The 24,483-nt window shown below is 40.9% G+C and overlaps 1 long non-coding RNA gene across 1 annotated transcript in view; it reads left to right on the top strand.

Moving 5' to 3' along the window:
• LOC130276797 (uncharacterized) overlaps positions 1-24,483 on the top strand; it is a 129,245-nt gene that overhangs the window by 25,107 nt on the left and 79,655 nt on the right. Inside the window, exon 3 of the long non-coding RNA XR_008845248.1 lies at positions 14,767-14,840. This is a non-coding gene — a long non-coding RNA (uncharacterized LOC130276797). The remainder of the gene's footprint in view (positions 1-14,766; positions 14,841-24,483) is intronic.

Consider the following 24,483-nt stretch of genomic DNA (forward strand, 5'->3'; position numbering starts at 1 on the left):
ATGATGTTGTTCATGTATATGTATGTTTTTTCCTGTGTATTGTCAAATTGTGCAGGTCTTCTAGGCAAGGTCTTCAACAGATCCTTATATCCTGTTTAGAGATGAGTGATCCGGATTCCACGCAAACTTTTGGATTTTTCTGATTTGGCTCGCGCTAGCCAGAAAATAGTGTGAGAAAAAAAAAAAACAGAAAGCATTTTTTTTTTGCAGGCAGAACAAGCAGGGCGGGCAGGTGGCGGTGAGATGAGATTAGAAAGAAAGAGAAAGATAGATAGATTCATATTAGAAAGAGAAAGATAGATAGATATATAGATATTAGAAAGAGAGACCTTGTGTGCGTGTGAACAGGACTAAATCCTATAGGGGCTCATATACAGCAGATAAGGGTACATCCTTCTCACAGCCTCTGAAGGACTCATCTTCTTTTGCTACCACAAATCCAAAGCCTTTTTTAAAGGTTCATACCTAAAAAAACCTGAATTGAATAGTGTTCCTGAACCAGCTACAATGGCCAGTGCCATGATCTGTATCTAGCCTGTAGTTCTGTAGCATTTTATATAGTTCTGCAAACACCGTCAGTACTCATTGTGCAGTTATCTCTCCCGGTCAAAAAGTGTGTTGAAGTTATTCGTATCTAGCCTGTAGTTTTAATAGAGGTCTATTGCATTTCATACAGTGCCACAAACACCCTTAGTATGCAATGTGCAGTAATCTCAGCCAGTCAAAAAAACGTGTTGATAGGTAATACATATCTAGTCTGTAGTGTTAATAATGGCCTGTTGCATTTCATATAGTTACGCAAACACCGTTACCCATTGTTCAGCAATCTCAGCCAGTCAAAAAGCATTTTGACAAATAAAACATATCTGCTATCTAGCCTGTAGTTTTAATAAAGGTCTTTTGCATTTCATACCTGTAATGTTAATAGAGGTATGTTGGACTTCATATTGTTCCGCAGACACCTTCAGTATTCATTGTGCAGTAATCTCAAGCACACAAACATTTATCTGGCCTGATAACACAGTTTTGTATGAGTTTTATATATTTCTATATTTCTGCAAACATACCTACATTTTTCTAGTTGTGTACACGTAAACACGTAAAAAGCCTGTGAATTCCAAACACTTTAGGATTTTAAAGCTTTTATTAAACTTGCCTACTATGTACTAAACACAGTTCAAAGCATTGAAACTTAAAATTGACAAGTAGGTTGGTGAAAAATCACCCATAAAAGATAAACTATCCTTAAAAAATGTTGCCTTGTAAAGGAATTGTTCATCCTAGAGGGTCTGTTTCCTCATATCTGTCTTTCCCTCCCCCCTACTGCTACGCAGAAGGATAGCACTAGCCATGAGGAGAAGTTGAGTCAGCCTGTGGAGTGTGTTGCTGCTGAGGTGGGGGAAGGGGCTGCAATGGCCGAGCATAGCACTAGTGGGACTGGTGGTAGTTGTGTTGAGGTTTATGGAAGGCATCATGGTGGATGTGGTGCGGGGAAATGAGGAGGCCACATTGACACATCAGAAGTGCTAACTGAGAGGAGTGGTGGGCATGATGAAGTGGAGTTGAAGAGGAGGATGTCAGTGGGCCTTCTGGTCCGAGCAGCTCAGGAACACTGGTGCTGGATCTAAAGTGACACTCCGGGAGATCCGTGACACTCCGGAGTGGTGAGCATTATATGGAATGTATTGCAAACTGGCTATTTTGATGTATGGCATACGCAGAAATGCTTAAAGATTGATTTCAAGTGACTGTTCACTGTTCACAAAGTGCCACATTGTATCACTGTGTCGGTGAAATCTAGTTGCCAATGTTTGGACAGATACAGTACCACCGCATCAATTGATTAACTGGTATCTGTAGCGGCTACATTTTATCTTTTCTATATTGAAGATCTCTGGAAACAAGAGCATTTGAATGAACATTTATACTGTGCTGTTCCTCAGGATCAGTAGATCGCTATATTGATATCACAGGCTCAAATTGCATATTAATTTTATAGTTGTTATTATTATTTTTTTTTATATTGGGATTATCATATATTTTATTGTGTATTTAATTAATTAGGGAGGTACAAGGGCCCTGTACATCCCTATTTAGTCTATTTTGCATTTTATATTAATAAATACTAATTCATTTAAACCAGATATCTTTGACCCTCGAGCCCCATTTATTTTTTCCATATTGTTCCTATTTTTATACACCGTGGGTATAGGTGTTTGTTGGGTTGCTCGGGTCCTCAGTGACGGTCAGACAGACAGGAGCCTCTCCATTGTGTTTATAATGCTGGATCTAAAGGCTTGAGAAAAAAAATTATATAACAGGGGCACAGTTGAGTGTTGATGCACCTAGCTATTTATGGTATCCTTGCATGTGGAAATTCTTAACTATGTTACGTGATGCAGAAAATCAGGCAGGGTCCAAATTTAGGAATCAGGCCTCTATGTCAGCACCTCAATTAGCACAAAGCCTGGGTAGAAATATACCTAGTCCAACAATGCTTTCTCTCTGCTGGCTGCAGATATCTCTACCTCACCACCATCTGCTGTACGCGGGCTACTACTAGGAACACTAATCCACCATCGCCCTACTTCCATCGCGGTCTACATGTACACAACCCATCATCCACAATAAAAGGGATCATTTTTGGGAGGCCGTCTTCTCCCAATTGTCTAACAGCCAGGCCTCTTCCATAGGCAGTACATTTTGTGATTTCCCTCATTTGTGTCTTGCTCTCCTCCACCAAATCTTGTCAGTTATCCATTGGGGAATCCATTTCCTCCAGACAATATTATTCCCTCAGTCACCCTGTTGTAGTGCGGCTCAATTCCTACCTGGCCAAGTTGTTGGCGGCACAATCCCTCCCATACCATCTTGTAAACTCCATGGCCTTCAGGCAACTAATGGGGTGTGCCCAGCCAAGGTGGCATGTACCTAGTTGCCATTATTTTGCTGAGACAGCTGTACACTGCATGCCACAGTTGGTACCTTGAGTAGTACTTATAACAAAACCCAGGGACAATACTTTTCCGAAAAATAGCTTCACTCCATTTCTGTTGTCTCAATATGACTTACCAGCCAGGCCTGGGCCGCCTGGCTGGGTTAAAATAACATTTATTGTGTTTGCTCTTGCAAACACCCTGCGGCCAGCCAGGGCTGCTGGTCAAATTCTATTTTGTTGCATTTGCTTTTGTAAGCACCCTATGGCCAGCCAAGGCTGCTGGCCAAAATCAAATTTGATGTGTTTGCTTTTGCAACCACCCTGTGCCCAGCCTGGGCGGCTCTCCGAAATTAAATTGACTTTTTGGCAAACATGCTACTTCCAGCCAGACCATAGGGACCAGATTAGACCACTGGCCAAAACTTGCCCAGTTTGCCATGAGTGTTCTTTCTTGTCTACCCTCTTGTGTAGATTTGGAGAGTGTTCAGCGCAGCAGGTGGCATGGTCACCCCGAAGTGAACAAGATTGTCAGCCAGCAATGTGGAAAAACTGACTTTTACTAAAATGAATCAGGCATGGATCAGTGAGGAATTTAAACCTCCTGTGCCTGATGCCACTGAGACATATTGAAGCCTGCTGTGCCTGACAAGAAATGATATACTAATTTGTAACACTTTGCTAATAATGATAAATAATAAACAGGATGTAATAGCTACTTGGCATACTTTTTGCTATCCTACTAAGTGCCCGACATTGGTCTATTTTTAGCACTATCCTGTGCTCCTCTACACTGTTCTGGATGGGATTCCAAGGTAGATCTATGTGAGACCTGCTGTTGGCTGATCGGTGTTAATTATACTACATGCTCATTAAGGTGTAGTACCCTTAAGGCAACGCAATTCGATAAGGACCTGGCACTTATTTCCACAATCCTAACGTACTTCACGAGAGCGCATGTGTCTTCTCCATTTTCTTCCTTTAGAACTAGATGCCACTGAGTAGGCAGTACTACCACCACTCCTATTGGATGCCAGTCACATCGGTCCACCATCTAATGCTGTACACTAGTGACATCAGTTTTCTCTCTCGTGCTGTATGCTATAAACATCTGTCTTCCATCTCATGCTGTACACTATTAACATCAGTCAGCCACCACCTGCTGTATGTAGGATACTGATAGAAACACCATTCCACCATCACCCTACTTCCAGCCAGGCCTACACATAAACAACCCATCATTCCCAGAAAAGGGATATTTTTTTTTGGCTTTTCATACAAGAGTTATTTCTTCTTCAGTCTTCACTATTTTAGAATGCTAATTCTGTTAACACTCAAAAAAGGGATAATTTTTGGAACGCTTGGAAAAATCCATGCCGTCTTCTTCACTTGCTAAACTAAAAACCTGTTGCTACTCCCAAAAAGGGATAATTTGTGGCACGCTGTGATAAAACCGGTTTCTTCTCATGCCTCCTTGTGCACATTGGCAGACTTCTACCAACAACCAGGGATACTTTATGCAGCTTTATTTTGGTGCGAATAAGCCTAAAAATTTAGCAAGCTGGAATAGTTACTATGATTTACCGCATTTCACCATAACTGAGACTTAAAAACACTTTAAAACTACTTGAATACACTCCTAACAGTGTTAGATGAGGTTTAAAGCTGTTAGGTAGTGTTTCAAACATTTTCAAACCAAGCCAAACTCACAATTTTCTCACAATTTTCTAAAAGTCCGGAGTGTCCGGAGAACCAAACATTTCATAAGTTCTCTCAGCTCTAGTCCTGTTTCAAGTAAAACCTGTGAGTGATGGAACTTTGTTTAAATTATATGTATAACATCACCGGCTGGTCACAAACCAGCAGAAATGGAGTTCAGCTATTGCAGTCACCTTTGTTGTGTTCTAATGTGGTGCCCACAAGGAGGACCAGTGGAGAAGTTCAGGCCAGCTGAGGCAATTGCCCCTCTGGGAAAGTCTATACCTAGTGGGTACCCTTGGAGCCTGTGCAGGGGGTCTAGCAAAATTTAGGAAGTCCTTTGACAAATGGGTACACTTATCTGTCTGGGAAGTATATCCATGATGGTGTGTGCAGCAGAAAAACTCCAGACACCAATGTAACGGAAAAACAGGGTGGGGCTTTACTGAAGTCCTGGAAAACAGTAGACTGGGACACTTGACTAACAGTTCCATCCAGTACTCATATACCCAAAAGACTAACAGCAGAGTGAATTCTATAACAACCAAACAGTTGCAAGTACAAATACATGAAAGCATGCATCAATACAACTATTAGATGACAGAATCCAAAAGATGAAGGAACTGTTCATGGCAGTCATGAAATGGAGAAGATGGATGATGAACAGGAACAAAACAGAAAAACTAACTTTAACTACTTACAACTGGCCCTTAGTGTCCCTGCAAATATCCCTAATAAAACTCTAATCTGCAAAATTCACCCTAACACAACAAACTAAAGACAGACAATAGACCTCAGTGACAGAAACAAATCCGAACAGATTCTAAACAGAAGAGATAATAAACAAGATAAACCGAGGATAACCACGGCAGCTTAAAGATATAAATCAAGATATATACAAGAATGAATTAAGAACAAACTGGATGGACTAGGTACAAAACTAGGCTAAAATAAGGTACAAGATAAACAGGGAATACTGGATAAAAATGCAGAGAGCATACACTAGAATGTGCAGCACACTGCAAAATTCAAGGATGTTTAAAGAGAGGCTAACCAATCAGAATCTCCTACACCAAACCCACCATGACCTTAATAGCAAGATCAGCTTACAGCACTACTCAAACAGCTGTGAGACATATGCATAGCAACTGCCCCAAACACATAGAAGTCAAAAATAGCAAAATAATTCCTACCATCCATAACAATATGATTTCATCTCCATTAATCAAGGACAGGTGGGATGTTATTAGAAGAAATTAGTCATACATTATCCAATACAAAGATATACTAATTCTAAAAATAGAGATTTTTCTCTGAATATCATTTAAATGGGCACTGTCAGATCCAAACATTTTTTATTCATTATTATTAGCGAAATGAAAAACGTTTTGTAATATGAATGTTTTTCTTTTTTTTATATATTTAATAAAGAAAACTTCCCCTGAAAATCCCATGACTAGGGGTCTCCATACCTAATGCAACACAAATTAGTCCTGTAGCAGCATCAGGCTTGTCCATGAGTCATAGACAAGAGATGACTCATGGAAAAGGCTGCATGAGCAGACAAACTAATCAGCTCCCACCACCACAAGGGAGGGACATTCCCCCTTAAACCTGAGAGGATTTCTAACACTGTGTGTAATGTCCATTTTTGTGTTTTTGCATTTTCCGTTTTAGGCCCTGTTCAGACTTTGTTTTTTATGTATTATCTGTTTTCTGTTCTATTCTCCTATATAGTTAATGGCATTAGCCAATGGGAACTCGGATGGGGCTATTTAAAAACCAAGCTCTGCTACACTCTGTGCTGGTTATAAGATCTACTCTGACTATGTTATTAGTTTTACCTTTTCTATGTGATAATTTCTGAGTTTTAACCATGGTTATGCCTGTTTATGATAGATTTTAGTCTGCTTGGTTTTTAGAACTTCTGTTGGTTTTTAGGATTATGTATATCTGTTCTGTTTGAACCTTGTTATCTTAGTCTGTGTTGACACGGTGAGTCTTGCTTGTACCGTGCTCTGTATGTAGTATTCCTATTTGGTATCCGGACCTGTATTCCTCCGTGTTTTGGAGTTTGGTTTTGTGGAGTCCATCCATTCTCAGCCTAGTGTTCCGTGTATTATATTTCTGTTTCCTTCTAGGCCAGTATCCTGGTCACATGGTTGAGTGTGCCCACTGGCTAGAAGTCTATTTGAAGTTAGTATAGAAGTCCCTCCATGTTTGGAGTGGAGAGTCTAGTTTGTTCTTTGTTCAGTGTCCAATGTGTACAGTGTTCTATGTTTCCTGTCCTGTTTAGTGTTTTACATTTAGTTCATCTGTTCATCCCCTGCATATCCTGGTTTCTATCACTAAAAGTATATGTGCAGCTCACAACAAAAAATGAACAAGGTTAACTTAAATACTCTTACACCCAAAGAGTGAAAAATAAAATAAAATCAAGATTTCTCAGTCCTCAGTAGTGTTGAGCGGCATAGGCCATATTCGAATTCGCGAATATTCGCGAATATATGGACGAATATTCGTCATATTCGCATATTCGTAATAGTCGTTTTATTTTCGCATATGCGAATATTTGCGCATGCGAAAATTAACATATACAAATATTTGTATATACAAAAATTAACATATGCGAAAATTCGCATATGCGAAAATTAGCATATGCACATTTTCGCATATGCGAAAATTCGCGCACCAGTCTCACACAGTAGTATTAGAGCCTTTTTACACCACATAAGCTGGAAGCAGAGAGGGATGATCACTGTGATGTCTACTGTGAAAAAAAAATATATATAAAAAAATAAAAAACGAATATTCGTAATTACGAATATATAGCGCTATATTCGCGAATATTCGCGAATTCGCGAATATGCGATATTCGCGAATAAAATTCGAATTGCGAATATTCGCGAGCAACACTAGTCCTCAGTGCACAATCTGTCACAAGTACTGATGCATAGTGGATGTTTGGATAATCACAGTATGACAAAATGTGAGTAAATAATGGGTTTATTAAAAATAGATAATCATAGTAAAAAGATATTGTGAAATAGTTTTACAAACCACAGGGCCCTACAGCTGTGCAATAAAATAACATTTTAAATATTAGCACCCTATTCCACACACAAGTATATTAGTATTCTATCCTGTTATTAAAGGGGTTATCCAGGAAAAAACTTTTTTCTTAAATATTTCAACTGGCTCCAGAAAGTTAAACAGATTTGTAAATGACTTCTATTAAAAAAATCTTAATCATTTCAGTACTTATGAGCTTCTGAATTAAGGTTGTTCTTTTCTGTCTAAGTCCTCTCTGATGACACCTGTCTCGGGAAATGTTTTGAAGGAAATCCCCAAAGCAAACCTCTTCTAAACTGTGCGTTTCCCGAGACAGGTGTCACCAGAGAGCACTTAGACAGAAAAGAACAACCTTAACTTCAGAAGCTCATAAGTACTGAAGGGATTAAGATTTTTTTAATAGAAGTAATTTACAAATCTGTTTAACTTTCTGGAGCCAGTTGATATATATAAAAAAGTTTTTTTCATGGAAAACTATTTTAATATATTGTGATACTGTGTATTTCAGGACACAATAATATCCCCGGATAAATATGCTTATGTAAACTTAATAGATGTAAAAAAAAATGTTTGTAATTCCTGTAAAAAAGGGCATACAATAATTCCTGTTTCAAATCTGATGTCAAATGTCCACAAAGCCTGTAAAGAAGAAATGTGCACAGTGCTCACTGTTTGCTGATGCAAACCCTGCAAACAAAAAATCCAAATGTCCATATATCCTGGGAAAGAAGATATATCCGCAGTCCTGTACAAAATTATATGCAATGTTCCTTTAATGTAGTGCTCTGTGAGCAACAGGTGGTTTGACAATTGATTGTCTTTGTATTATATGTGGTAGCCCTTGGGGGGTGTATGGTAGTGGAGGTGTTGTTTCGGTAGATGAGGGGTTAAGGTTAACCCTATAGTTCGTGACGCCAGGCTGAGGGCTAGTCTGCTGAGGTAATTCTCCGGCCTATCGACGCTCTTCCCAGTAACGATAGGTGCATGCATAAAATGACTGAAGGTCCACAAGGTAGTTGAACTTGAACTTGGATAACTTTATGTAAATGCTTGCGGTACATCCAATGAACAGTAACAGTCTCATGCAAACAGTCTCTATATAGTTCAGTGACTGACAGTTGTTGCGGACCTTGAATAGTATTATAAGTCTCTGAATTTAGGGTTAATTTTGAAGATCCATCCGGATTTAGGGGATAGATAAGGTCCGGTGATCTTGCAGAGTGCTTAGGGATTGATACACTCACGGTTAAGAAGAGATCAGCCGTCACCGCAAGGCTAGGGCCTAAATTCACTGATGACAGCAGCGCAGATCCTTCCCTGTCAACAGCCCACGAGGAAAGAGAGCTAACAATGGCCACCACTCCCTTATATGGGCAGAGGCGGAGTTGTTTTGATTGGTCCGAATATCTGTCACTCCCGTCACAAAGCATGGTGGGCGCAAGACGTCACAGGGACCTCCAAAGGTCCTTAACCAAAAACCATGCACCTGATCACGTGACCTGCAGGTCCTGCTATGCTTCGGACAGATAATTAACTATTCAGGTAATTAACAATCCTTTACATATAAATCCTAAATAATTACTAGATAACTAATACCTAGATGAGAGGTGTGGACTAGGCAATAAGGACCCGACATCCTAGGGACTATGGCTATGGGGACCTATATACACAGGTACCGGATAGGATGCGGTACCGGGACACCCCATATATGTATCAGGACAGAATAAGAGGGGTCCAACTGTAGTTAAAGGGCAACTCTCAATAAAACAAATTTTTGCTATTGCACTCATTATGGTAAATAAAAAATATTTCTAATATACTTTGTTTGAAAAAAATTAAGTTTTCTATGTTTTATTTGTGCCTAAAAAAGCTCATGATCACATTTTCCCCCATCTCATACACAGACTTTGGACCGAAGTCCAAACATAGAAAATGCAGCCTCATCCAATCATAGCTCCTCCCACACTTAACTGCCATATGCTGTTGGTTGGACACCCCCCTCAGCACTCCAGGCTGCACTCCCTGTGTTTGGGCTTCAGTCCAAAGTCTGTGTATGAGATGGGGGGGAAATGTGCTCTTGAGATTTTTTAACCAAAAATAATACATAGAAAACATAATTTTTTTTAAACAAAGTACATTAGAAATAGTTTTATTTACCATAATGAGTGCAATAGCAAAATTAGTTTTAATGAGAGTGCCCATCTAACGGCTGGAGAATAGAAAGAAATGTCGGCACCAAAGTGCCACTCACCCAACCTGACTCACGCCTGTATACAATCCGGTTGCTGGTATGGCAATACCGCATCCCTCTAGCTGGAGGCGGCTGTATATGCGAGCACAGTGTGACCGCTCACTCTGGCAGATTCTCAGTGGCGTGTGACATCTGGTGGTCAGCTGATCGCAGGTCAGCTGATCGCAGGTCAGCTGATCAGGAGGGCTGGACTTGTATTCTCTCTGAGTGGCTCCGTTCTCAGCAAGCTGATGGCAGGTAAGCTCATTAAGCAGGCTGGAGTGCTGTTCTAGCTTACTCTGGGCATGCTGGTGCCAGTAGTGGTTTTTATATTGTGAAGTTTCATGAACGTGGTTGTGTCCCAATCTATAAATGTGGGCAGAGCAGGAGAGATCTCTCAAACCAAATAAAGAATCCTGGGAGAAAAATGTGTCAGCAGTCATAAAGTTCTTTTCCAGTGTGAATGGGTTGCTAGTGGAAATTGTCCAGAGCTTCTAAAACAAACGCGTTTCGGGGTATGTAAGAACAAATAAATAGTACCCCTTCTTCAGTGGTGTGCAAGTTTGCAATTTTAAATCCTGGTTTCCACTATACTTATTCCATATCTAGTCTTGTTTATTTATTCACATCTGCCGTTTCTGTTTATTCCGGTTTTTGAACTGTACGTTAGTACGCTATATCCTGCCTTGTTTGTATATTTCTATCCTGTCTGGTTTATCTGGTTGTTTGGATGTTTTTCTGTTACATTTCTGGCCTGTCTCTATCAATGTACTGTATTATTTGTGTAGTTTTACACCCATGCACTTTAGCGCAGGTAGAGACTGGCACCATGGTTGTTTATCCTCCATTTAGTGCAGATGGGCAACAAGGCAGGGAGAGTGTTTCTAGGGATAGCTTAGGGCTCACTCTCTCTGTCCATCCCGTCGGTCATGACACTGTGTGCAAATGAAAAGAGGTATTATTTTAATAAATATAAGTGATAAAGGTCAGGATTAGGTACTAAGTCACATATAATTATTTTTTCTTCTTGTGGGATCTGACAGGTACGCTTAAAAAAAACAAAACTATCTGGTAGCAATCATAGTGATTGGGTTGGGGAAGTATCTAAATAGGCTTGGGAACATCACTCAGTGAGCCAGAGAGGAGAATCATTCTGTAAGAGCAGCTTTCTCTCTGGTGGACTCAGCTTGTCTTCCACTTCATAGAAACCAAATAAATGTAAATTAATAAATCAACACACAGCCACTAATGTATATACCTTAGCAACAAAAGTGAGTACACACCTATTTTGAAGTGTCCAAATGTTCCAAGTTAGCCATTTTCCCTCTCTGATGTTATGTGACTTGTTCATGTTACAAGTTCTCAGATGTGAACCGAGGACAGGTGTATTAAATTTGGTGTTATCACTCTCACACTCTCATGGCACCTCATGGCAAAGAACTCTCTGAGGATATGAAAACAAGAATTGCTGTTCTACACTAAGATGACCTGGGCTATAAGAAGATTGCCAAGACTATGTCACTTGGCTGCAGCATGGTGGGCAAGACCATACAGCGGTTTCACAGGACAGGTTCTACTCCATGGCCACATCATGGTTGACTAAAGAAGTAAAGTGCACATGCTCAGCCTCATATCCAGAGGTTGTCTCTGGAAAGGAGTGGGGGGGGGGGGGTCAGCCTGTCAGTGCTCAGACCATACACTGCAGCCAAATTGTTCTGCATGGCTGTCCTCCCAGAAGGAAGCCCCTTCTAAAGATGAAACACCAGAAAGCCCACAAACAGTTTGCTGAAGACAGTGTGTGTGGCGGTAACCAGCTGATTACAAAAATGTTACAAAGTGTTTCTTGCCTACAGTCAAGTATGGTGGTAAGAGTAAATGGTCTGGGTGAGTGCTGCTAGCACTGGGAAGCTACAGTTCATTTAGGGAACCATGAGTGTCAACATGTAAAGTGACATATTGAAGCATATCATGATCCCCTCCCTTCGAAGACTGGGCCGCAGGACGGTATTCTAACATAATAATGTGACATCCTCAAATACAACTTTAAGACCACCACTGTCTTGCTAAAGAAGCTGACGGTAAAGACGATGGACTGACAAAGCATGTGTCCAGAACTAAACACTACTGAGCATCTGTGGGGCTTCCTCTTAAGGTGGGGGAGCATAAGGTCTCCAACCCCTTAAGGACCAGGGGGTTTTCCATTTTTTGCACTTTCGTTTTTTCCTCCTTACCTTTAAAAAAATCATAACCCTTTCAATTTTGCACCTAAAAATCCATATGATTGCTTATTGTTTGCGCCACCAATTCTACTTTGTAATGACATCAGTCATTTTACCCAAAAATCTACGGCTAAACGAAAAAAAAAATCATTGTGAGACAAAATTGAAAAAAAAAAAAACACCATTCTGTAACTTTTGGGTGCTTCTCTTTCTACACAGTAAATTTTTCTGTAAAAATGACACATTCTCTTTATTCTGTAGGTCCATACTTATTTATATGTTTAAAATTGTCATTTTCTGACCCCTATAACTTTTTTATTTTACTACGTATGGGTCGGTGTGAGGGATAATTTTTTGCGCCGTCATCTGAAGTTTTTAGCGGTACCATTTTTCTATTGATCTGACTTGTTGATCACTTTGTATTCATTTTTTCATGATATAAAAAGTGACCAAAAAAACACAATTTTGGAATTTGGAATTTTTTTGCGCATACACCATTGACCGTGCGGATTAATAAATGCTATATTTTTTATAATTCGGACATTTCCACATGCGGCGATACCACATATGTTTATTTTTATTTTTACTAACACAGTTTTTTTTTTTAAATGGGAAAAGGGGGGTGATTCAAACTTTTAATAGTGGCGGTGTTAAATGATCTTTATTCACTTTTTTTCCCTCTTTTTTTTGCAGTGTTATAGCTCCCATAGGGACCTATAACACTGCACACACTGATCTTTTACATTGATCACTGGTTTCTCATAGGAAACCAGTGATCGATGATTCTGCCGCTTGACTGCTCATGCCTGGATCTCAGGCACTGAGCAGTCATTCGGCGATCGGACACCAAGAGGCAAGGTAGGAGACCCTCCTCGTGTTTAACAGCTGTTCGGGACACTGCGATTTCGCCGCGGCGAACCCGAACAGCTCCCTGAGCTAACCGGCATGGTTTCACTTTCACTTTAGATGCAGCGTTCAACTTTGAACGCCGCGTCTAAAGGGTTAATAGCATGCGGCACCGCTATCACTGCCGCACGCTATTGACCACGGGCCCCGGCTGTTGTTAGAGGCCGGGCCCGACCCATCGTGGCCCCGCGTTATAGAAAGGGAAAAGACTCAGGACGTACCAGTACATCCTTGGGGTTAACATCCACCAACTCTGTGATGTTGTCATAGAAGAGTGGAAAAGGGCTCCAGTGGCAACATGTGAAGCTCTGGTGAACTCCATGACTAAGAGGCTTAAGGCAGTGCTGGAAAATAATGATGACCACACAAAACTTGGACATTTTGGGCCCAATTTGGACTTTTCCACTCAGAGGTGTACTCACTTTTGTTGCCAAATTTTGACATTTATGTCTCTGTGTTGATTTATTTTAAAGGGACACAACATTAAAGGAGTACTCCACTGGAAAAAAAAACATTTTAATCAACTGGTGCCAGGAAGTTAAAGGAGTATTCCAGGCCAAAACTTTTTTTTATATATCAACTGGCTCCGGAAAGTTAAACAGATTTGTAAATTACTTCTATTAAAAAAATCTTAATCCTTCCAATAGTTATTAGCTTCTGAAGTTGAGTTGCTGTTTTCTGTCTAACTGCTCTCTGATGACTCACGTCCCGGGAGCTGCGCAGTTCCTAAGGGGATATTCTCCCATCATGCCCAGCTCCCGGGACGTGACATCATCATTGAGCAGTTAGAAAACTTCAGAAGCTAATAACTATATGAAGGATTAAGATTTTTTAATAGAAGTAATTTACAAATCTGTTTAACTTTCCGTAGCCAGTTGATATATATATATATATAAAAAAAAAAAGGTTTTGCCTGGAATACCTCTTTAAACACATTTGTAAATTACTTCTATTAAGAAATCATAATCCTTCCAGTACTTATCAGCTGCTGTTATGATCCACAGGAAGTTCTTTTCTTTTTGAATATCCTTTCTGCCTGACCACATTGCTCTCTGCTGACACCTCTGTCCATTTTAGGAATTATCCAGAGCAGGATAGGTTTTCTATGGGGATTTGCTCCTACTCTGGACAGTTCCTAAATGGACAGAGGTGTAAGGAAATTCAAAAAGATAAGAACTTCATGTGGATCATAACAGCAGCTGGTAAGTACTGGAAGGATTAAGATTTTTTTTTAAATAGAAGTAATTTACAAACTTTCCGGCTGATTTAAAAAAAAAAAATCGTTATCAGTGGAGTACCCCTTTACCCCTTGTCACATAAAAAGATAATATTTACAAACATGTGAGGGGTGCACTCACTTATGTGAGACACTGTATACCTAATATAGAAGGTGGTCAGTGCTTATAGTAGTATATAAGTATAGAAATTATCTTTCTGTGGTTGAGACCAAGTTGTGCTTATAATGCTAGGTGTTGAAAATTCAGCTTGTTCTGTATGTGCATTATACACTGTTTATAGGTTTATGTGATAAAAAGAAAAGAACAGTGGAAATTTGCTTTCACTCTAGTAGATTTATTAATACTGTTTCATCCCCCGTGTCCCTTTTTTTGTATAAATAATCTCCAATCGGAAAGCTGTACAAAATCTGAATGAATGGCTCACTAACTTTTAAATAGTCATGTTTTCCTATCTGCCTTTGCCTCCAGTTACTATTACCATAAAATCTAGAAGAACACTTCAGTCAAGGGAGAATATCCTGCACCTGTTGTTCTGTTTGCAGGTATGTCTAATCCTCATGCGTCATAGGCTGCAGATTCTACAAAGTACAATGAGCCAGGAGATGGCTGCCTTGGTTTTCTAATGAGATATAGAGCATGTTGTGAATTCATCTGCAGGGGTCATGAAGTGTTACACTTTACAGCACTTCCACACAAGGCAGAAGACATGTAATGCGATTGTTCCGCTCTATACTTAACAAAGAATGCATTGAATTAGTTTTGCCTAATTATCATGTTCCTTGAGGGTAGGCTTTACAAATCTGGGTATTCTCACTGCTGATATTCCTATAAAGAGTTGTTCTTGAAGTCTGCTTCAGGGTTTGGCATCACACAATCCGTACACGAATGAAACTTTAAATGTATAGTTGGAAGAACAATTGATAAATTATGGCTAGAGATGAGCAAATTTTTTTTTTCTATTTGATTAGGTCAATTCGACGAATTTTGCAAAAAAAAAGAGTTTTGGTCCGAATTAATTTGCAGCAAATCACTATTAAAAAGGCTATTTCTGGCCTACAGAGAGCCTCAATAGGGGTGTAGAACACTTTGCCTTGCTATAGCATGCATTGGGTGTGTGCTCGGTTAGTGAAATAATACTGTTATTCAGTATGACATGCAGATCAGAGACATTGTTATTAGAATCACTATCACAAAGCGGCACAATGACAGAGCCTGGAAGTGGCATCAGTATGAGGAGACCATATAGTGGCTGAATGACACAGCGTGGAGGTGTTGGCAGCATGAGGAGACCATATAGTGACTGAATGACATAGCGTGGAGGTTTTGGCAGCAAGAGGAGACCACATAGTAGCTGAATGACACAGCGTGGAGGTGCTGGCAGCATGAGGAAAACACATAGTGGCTGAATGACACAGCCTGGATTTGGCGGCAGCATAAAGTGGCTGAATGACACAGCCTGGAGTTTTCGGCAGCATGAGAAGAACATATAGTGGCTGAATGACACAGCCTGAAGTTGGCGGCAGCATGAGGAGACCATATAGTGGCTGAATGACACAGTGTGGAGGTGGCAGCAGCATGAGGAGACCATATAGTGGCTGAATGACACAGCCCTGAGTTGACAGCAACATGAGGATACCATATAGTGGCTTAATGACACAGCCTGGAGTTGGTGTCAGCATGAGGATACCATATAGTGGCAGAATGACACAGCCTGGAGGTGGAGGAAGCAAGGTGAGACCAATAGTGGCTGAATGACACAGCCTGGAGTTTGCGGAAGCATGAGGAGACCATATAGTGGTTGAATGACACAGCCTGGAGGTGGCAGCAGCATGAGAACATATGGTGGCTGAATGACACAGCGTGAAGGTGGCGGAAGCATGAGGTGACCATATTGTGGCTGAATGACACAGCGTGGAGTTAGCGGAAGCATGAGGAGACCATATAGTGGCTGATTGACACAGCCTGGAGGAGATTACAGGCATCGCTTTTAGAATCACTACCGAAGAGCGGCACAATGTCAGAGCCTGGAGGTGGTATCAGTATGAGGAGACCATATAGTGGCTGAATGTCACAGTGTGGAGTTGGCGGCAGCATGAGGAGAACATGTAGCGGCTGAATGAAACAGCCTGGAGGTGGCAGAAGTATGAGGAGACCATATAGTGGCTGAATGACACAGCCTGAAGGTGGCGGAAGCATGAGGAGACCATATAGTGGCTGAATGACACAGCCTGTAGGTGGCAGCAGCATGAGGAGAACATATGGTGGCAGTATGAGACCGCTTGGAGCTCTCATCAGTATGAGGAGAACATATGGTGGCAGAATGAGACAGCCTGGAGGTGGCAGCAGCAGCATCACGAGTTTGGAAAGTGACCAAGTGACAGAGTGGTGTGGTGGGTGGCAATACCAGTACCCAGTGATGACGGTGGGTGAAAAAAGGAGAACTTGGCATCAGATGTGTGGCATCAGGCAGGTGGCAGGATCAGAATAGTAGCTAAGGCAGGTAGGCAAAAGAAAACGGTCTCTTTTGTAAAAGTGTTAGCGTTCACAAGTATGTATTGAGGATATCTATTACGTAAAACTTAACTTAATAATATGCTTAGGATAAAATATATGGAGCCAATTTTTTTTTTTTAAATCAAACAAAATGAAAGGTGTGCAAAAAACACCATGTGCCACCTACACCACCAAGTATTCATGTGATGCAAAGACCTCTAAAAGGTGGAAGGGAACAACATATGGTCCATTGTAACCGGTGGAGGTAAAAACTTTCCCTGTAAGGCACTACTCTCACATTATTAATTCCCTTCTTGGCAAGTGTTACTTGCGCTAAAAAGGGTGGCCCCACACAGGAACCTCTCCCTATTTCCACCTACAAACACTGCCATTTCACAGGGTTTTTAGGTGAAAATAGGGATTGGTTCCTGTGTGGGGCCGCCCTTTTTAAGACGAGTAACACTTTCTTTGAAATGGTGGAAGGGAACAACATTTTGTCCATTGTACCAGGTGGGGTAAAAACTTCCCCTGTAAGGCCCTACTTTCACCCTATTATTTCCCTTCTTGGCAATTGTTACTAACCCTAAAAAGGGCGGCCCCACACAAGAAACTCTCTTTTTCCACCTAAATACCCTGGGAAATGGCAGTCTTTGTTGGGGGAAATAGGGAGAGGTTCCTGTGGGGGGCTGCCTTTTTTAGGGCGAGTAACGCTTGCCAAGAAGGGAATTAATAATGTGAGAGTAGGGCCTTACAGGGGAAGTTTTTACCCCCACCAGTTACAATGGACCATGCATTGTTCCCTTCCACCTTTTAGAGATCTTTGGATTACATCAATACTTGGTGGTGTAGGTGGAACATGGTGTTTTTTGCACACCTTTCCTTTTGTTTGATTTCAAAAAAATTTGGGGTACATATATTTTAACCTAAGGAAAGTTAAGTTTTAGCTAATGCATATCCTCAATACTTACTTGTGGTCTGATGCCGAGGAATATCTGTAACCGGGGAGCAGCAACTTACAATGGAGAATGCCTGCAGACGGTCACAAGTAACCCGTACCACTTGAGAAAAATAGGGGTTGGTGTGCGGGCTTAGGTATGTCCTTCATATAAAGATATACTGGCTAATGTCTCAATTTTACATCAGTTTTGAGGGTTTGCTAATGTCATTGTTAACATCTACCACAGTAGGGCACCTATATTGTGAGGTTGAGCACCTCCTGCCATTTCAGACCACGTCAATGTAGTTGTTTAATGTTATAAATTATGAGTGTTACACATCCACACATTTATCTGGTGTAGGATGTCATTGTGGTACTTGTGACCGTCTGCAGGCATCCTCCATTAAATGCACATTATGCTGGGGATTGCCCATAGCAATGGACCACAAATGCAGGACCTCCACCCCAGCGTAGGTGCACAACTGCACTTGGGATTGAGCACCTCCTACCATTTCAGACCACGTCAATGTAAGCTGTTAAATGTCTAAAGTTTATACTTATGCACCCTTTTATCATATCGGGTAGTATCAAGGTTTCACCTGTGAGGCCGGCAAGATATTAGCCAGGGTGGGGCTTGTAGTCTGTATCCCCCCTCCCATTGTATGTGTGCTCAGTCACACTGGAGGTAACCGGGGAGCAGTCTACATGTCGGACCTAATGCTGCTGTAATTTGGTTCCTGGTTTTGCTTATCTGGCACAGGTAGGTTAGTGTTAGGTGCACCTTTTCAATAAAATTGCCTTTTTAAACATACCTTGGCAATTTAATCTCTCAGGAAGGCGCCACCCGGAGAGTCCAAATTTTTATCTGATTGAATAGCGGTGACATTCGTTGCAAATTAAAATTTTCCTGAAATTCATAACTAATTCGGATTCTTCAGATTTGATTCGCTCATCCCTAATAATGGCTGGAAATTTGCTAAATTTTAAGTGGAACCTGTCAATTATTTCATGATGCCTGACCATTTTAGTTAAATTATTGTTTTAAATGGGCATTTTGATTTTTAACAACTTTATGTAATAGTATGTCATTCCTAACATGTTCGTAAATTACTCCATTCACCAAAAATTACTCCTTACCCCATAAAAAAAGATCTAAAGTCTTGGCCAGTCGGTTTCTCCCTTCTATTCAATCCGCTGCTGTACTTTTCAGGGAATTCTGTCTACCTACTTAAATGGGTACTCAAGTGGAAAACAAATTTTAACCCCTTAAGGACCCGGGCTTTTTTCGTTTTTTCATTTTCAATTTTTTCTCCTTAACTAAAAAAAATCATAACTCTTAAAAATTTTCACCTCAAATTATATATAATGGCTTAATTTTTGCGTCACTAATTCTACTTTGTAATGACATTAGTCATTTTACCCAAAAATCTACGGTGAAACGGGAAAAAAAATCAATGTACGACAAAATTGATGAAAAAACACTATTTTGTAAGTTTTGGGGGCTTCTGTTTTTACGCAGTACATTTTTTGTCAAAAATGATACCTTATCTTTATTCTGTAGGTCCATACGGTTAAAATTATACCCTTCTTGTATAGGTTTGAATTTGTATCACTTCCGAAAAAAATCATGAATACATGCAGGAAAATGTATACGTTTAAAATGGTAATATTTTGACCCCTATAACTTTTTTATTTTTCTGTTTTCAGGGCGCTTTGAGGACTAATTTTTTGCGCCGTCATCTGAAGTTTTTAGCGGTACCATTTTTGTTCTGATCAGACTTTTTGATCACTTTTTATTCACTTTTTTGTGGTATAAAAAGTGATCAAAAATGCGCTATTTTGGACTTTGGAATTTTTTTGCGCGTACGCCATTGAACGAGCGGTTTAAAAAGTGGTATATTTTTATAATTCGGACATTTCCACACGCGGCGATACCACATATGTTTATTTTTATTATTATTTACATAATGTTTTTTTTTTTTTTTTTGGAAATGCCGGGTGATTCAAACTTTTATTAGGGAAGGGATAATTGAAAGGGTTAATGATTTTTTTACACTTTTCTTATGCAATATTATAGCTCCTATAGGGGGCTATAACATTGCATGTACTGATCTTTTACACTGATTGATCCATCTCCATAGGAATGGATCAATCAGTGTATTCGGCGATTGAATGCTCAAGCCTGGATCTCAGGCTTGAAGCTTTCATTCGGCGATCGGACAGCACAGGAGAAGGTAAGAAGACCTCCTCCTGTGTTACAGCTGTTTGGGATGCCGCGATTATACCGCGGCGATCCCGAACAGCTCCCTGAGCTAGCCGGGCACTTTTACTTTCGTTTTTAGCCGCGCGGCTCAGCTTTGAGCGCGCGGCTAAAGGGTTAATAGCGCGCGGCACAGCGATCAGTGCCGCGTGCTATTAGAGGCGGGTCCCGGCTACACTATGACGCCGGGCCTGCCGCGATATGATGCGGGGTCACCGTGTGACCCCGCGTTATATCGCAGGATCGGGACTCATGACGTACGCATACGTCATGGGTCCTTAAGAGGTTAAAGTTTTAAAATCAACTGGTGCCAGAAAGTTAAACAGATTTATACATTACTTCAATTTAAAAATATTTATCTTTTCAGTACTTATCAGCTGCTGTATGCTCCATAGGAAGTTGTATAGTTATTTTCTGTCTGACCACAATGCTCTCTGCTGACACCTCTGTCTGTGTCAGGAACTGTCCAGAGTAGGAGCAAATCCTAGACAGAGGTATCAGCAGAGAGCACTGTGGTCAGTCAGAAAAGAACTATACAACTTCCTTTAGAGTACACAGCAGCTGATAAGTTCTGGAAGGATTAAAATTTTTAAAAAGAAGTTATTTAAAAATCTGATTAACTTTTCGGCACCAGTTGATTAAAAAAAAAAATAATCACTTGAGAACCCCTTCAACCCTTTAAGGACCAAAGGTTTTTTCATTTTTGCACTTTCGTTTTTTCCGCCTCACCTTCTAAAAATCAGCAAACACTTTCAATTTTGCACCTACAGATCCATATGAGGGCTTGTACTTGTACTTTGTAATGACATCAATAATTTTGTCACAAAATCTTTGGTGAAACAAAAAATCTTTGTGGGGCAAAATGGAAAACAATACCATTTTGTAAATTCTACATAGTGCACTTTTCGGTACAAATGAAACCTTATCTTTATTCTGTGGGTCCATGCGATTAAAGTGATGCCCAACTTATATAGGTTTTATTTAGTTTTACTTCTGTTAAAAATGATAACTATTTGTACGAAAATTAGCATGTTTAAAAAGTCCTCTTCTGACCCCTATAACTTTTTTATTTTCCTGTATATGGGGCTGTATCAGGGCTAATTTTTTGTGCCATGATCTGAAGTAACATTGATAAAAAAAATACTTTTTTTTGGTTCTTATAAATATTTTTAGGGTATACAAAGTGACCAAAAATACACAATTTAGAATTTTGGAATATTTTTTTATGTGCACGCCACGCGGTTTTATTAACATTATATTTTGATAGTTTGGACATTTATGCACACGATGATACCACATATGTTTATATTTATTTATTTACATTTTTTTTATGGAAAAAAGGGGGGGGACGGTGATCCAAATTTTAATAGGGGAGGGGTTAAATAATATTTATAAATTTATTTTTTTTTTAACCTCTTGGGGATGCCGGGCATATTCATATGCCCTGCATCCCCGTTTACTGGGTTTAAACCATTCTCACCAGCAGAGAATGGGTTAAACTCAGTGTGTCCTGGTTGCTACGGGCAGCCAGGACCCATGGTTAATGCCGGGCATGACCGATCGGGCCGATGCCCGGCATTAGTCCTTTAGATGCCGTGATCAAAGTTGATTGCGGCATCTAAAACAAAAGTAAAAGAATCCTGTCAGCTCATCGGAGCTAACCGGGGCTATCGCAACAAAATCGCAGCGTCCCGATTTGCTTACCGGATGACGGGAGGGTCCTCACCTGCATCTCTGTCATCCGATCAGCGATCTACTGCTCCATGCCTGTGGGGGCTAAAAAAAAAAAAGTGTAAAAGTGTAAAAAAGAAAAAAAAAATTAATAAAAGTTCATTAACCACATCATATGTGATACTGCTGCGTGTGTAAATGTCTGAACTATTAAAATATAAAGGTTAGCTAAACCACACGGGCGTACACGTAAAAAAAATACCAAAGTCCAAAATTATGCATTTGTGGTCACTTCATATACCATAAAAATATTAAGAAAAAGTGATCAAAATGGCCAATTAAAACAAAAATACAGATGATGGCACAAAAAATTAGTCCTAATACCGACCCGTATATGGAAAAATAAAAAAGTTATAGGATTCATAAGATGCAAATTTTAAACATACTAATTTTGGTGCATGAAGTTATAATTTTTTTAAGTATGAAAATAAAATAAAACCTGTATAAATTGGGTACCCTTGTAATTTTATGGACCTACAAAATAAAGATAAGGTGTCATTTTTACCAATTAAGTGATGTCATTGCAAAGTACAATTGGTTACACAAAATACAAGCCCTTATATGGGTCTGTAAGTGCAAAATTGAAAGTGTTATGCTTTTTAGAAAGGAAAGAGGAAAAAGCAAATATGCAAAAATGAAAATTTGTTCAGTCCTTAATGTGAAAAGTGGTTAAACAGCCTGCTGAGCTAGCCTGCATGTGTTTTCTCACATTTTAGATGCCTCAATCAATTTCGATCTAAAGAGTTAATACCGGATATCAGCCTGATTGGCGATGTCCGGTATTAGCCGCGGGTCCTAGTTGCTGATAGCAACCGGGAACCACCGGGTATGAAGCGTGCTCAGCTCCTGAGCGAGCTTCACATAACGGGAGCAGGCAATGGATGTCCATTGTCTTTAACCTTTAAACCTCTTGGGGACGAAGGGCGTACAGGTATGCCCTTGCTCCCTGGTACTTAACCTGTTCAGGACACAGGACGTACGGGTACGTCCTGACACCCTGGTACTTAAGGACCCAGGACGTACCTGTACGCCCGTGGGAATTTCAGTCCCCGCCACGTGTCGGGCGTGGACCCGACCGGGGTGACTGCTGATATTGATCAACAGGCACCCCACGCAAATGCCCAGGGGGGATCATGAGACCCCCCATGTCGGCGATCGCGGCAAATCGAAAGTGAATTCACACTTGCGATTTGCGCAATTCCGGGTCATTATGGGTCTCTGGTAACCCGGTGACCCAGAATATAAGGGGTATTGCGGTTGTCCAAGACACCGATGATCCCCCTGAAGGGATAGGAGTGAGGTGGCAGGGGTGCCACCCCTCCTATCCCTGCTATTGGTCGTATAGACGTAACAACCAATAGCAGCTCGGGGGCGGGGGATTACTTTTGGTTTCTCCGTTCTGCCCACCCACAATAAGCGGAGCAGGACAGGGAAACCGACAGGGATCGGCGCAGAAGGTCACTTACCGATCTGCGGAAGCTGCGGGCGAAGGAGATCGGCAGGTGGCGATGTCGTGTGGCTGGCTCCCTGGATCCTACAGAAGTGGGTGAGTTGCCTAGCAACATCTGAAGGGCTACAATCTGAAACCACTATACAGTGGTCTGTAAATTATAGCCCTCCAGATGTTGCAAAACTACAACTACCAGCATGCCCAGAAAGCTGTTTGGGCATGCTGGGAGTTGTAGTTTTGCAACAGCTGGAGGTCTACAATTTAGAGACCACTGCACAGTGATCACCAAACTGTAGCCCTCTAGATCTTGCAAAACTACAACTCCTAGCATGCACACACAGCAGTTTTCTGTCTGTGCATGCTGGGATTTGTAGTTTTGCAACATCTGGAAGGCCACAGTTTGGAGATCACTGTGCACTGGTCTATAAACTGTAGTCCTCCAGATGTTGCAAAACTGCAAATCTCAGCATGCCCAAACAACAAACAGCTGTCTCGGCATGCTGGGAGTTGTAGTTGCGTACCTCCAGCTGTTGCATAACTACATCTCCCAGCATGCCCTTCGGCGATCAGTACATGCTGGGAGTTGTAGTTTTGCAACAGCTGGACACACACTTGTTGGAAAATACTGAAGGTTTTCCAACCAGTGTGCCTCCAGCTGTTGATAAAATACAACTCCCAGCATGCACAGAGTGTGAGTATATGCTGGGAGATGTGATTGTGAAACAGCTGGAGTTTGCCCCCCACCCATGTGAATGTACAGGGTACAGTCAAAAGGGCAGGTTTACAGTAAGTTTCCTGCCTGAAGTTGGATAGGTGATAAATTTTTAGCCGCAGCGCAAACTTCTAGTGGGAAACTCATCGTAACCCGCCAGTGCAAATGTACCCTAATAAACACTGCAATACACTACACTAAAACATAATAAAGGGTAAAACACATGTACACTCCCTTGCACTGCCCCCCCCTCCAATAAAATGGAAAACCGTATTGTACGGCAGTGTTTCCAAAACGGAGCCTCCAGCTGTTGCAAAACAACAACTCCCAGCATTTCCGGACAGCCACTGACTGTCTAGGCATGCTGGGAGTTTAGCAACAGCTGGAGGCACCCTGTTTGGGAATCACTGGCGTAGAATATTCCTATGTCCACCCCCATGCAATCCCTATGTACTCCTCAAATGCTCATGGCACTCTCTCAGTTCAGAGCCCTGTCGTATTTCAAGGAAACAGTTTAGGGCCACATGTGGGGTATCTCCGTACTCGGGAGAAATTGCACTACAAATTTTGGGGGCTACACCAGCCTGTTACTGTAAAAAAAA

Source organism: Hyla sarda, chromosome 6, assembly GCF_029499605.1.
Source record: "Hyla sarda isolate aHylSar1 chromosome 6, aHylSar1.hap1, whole genome shotgun sequence".
In the NCBI taxonomy this organism is placed as follows: domain Eukaryota; kingdom Metazoa; phylum Chordata; class Amphibia; order Anura; family Hylidae; genus Hyla; species Hyla sarda.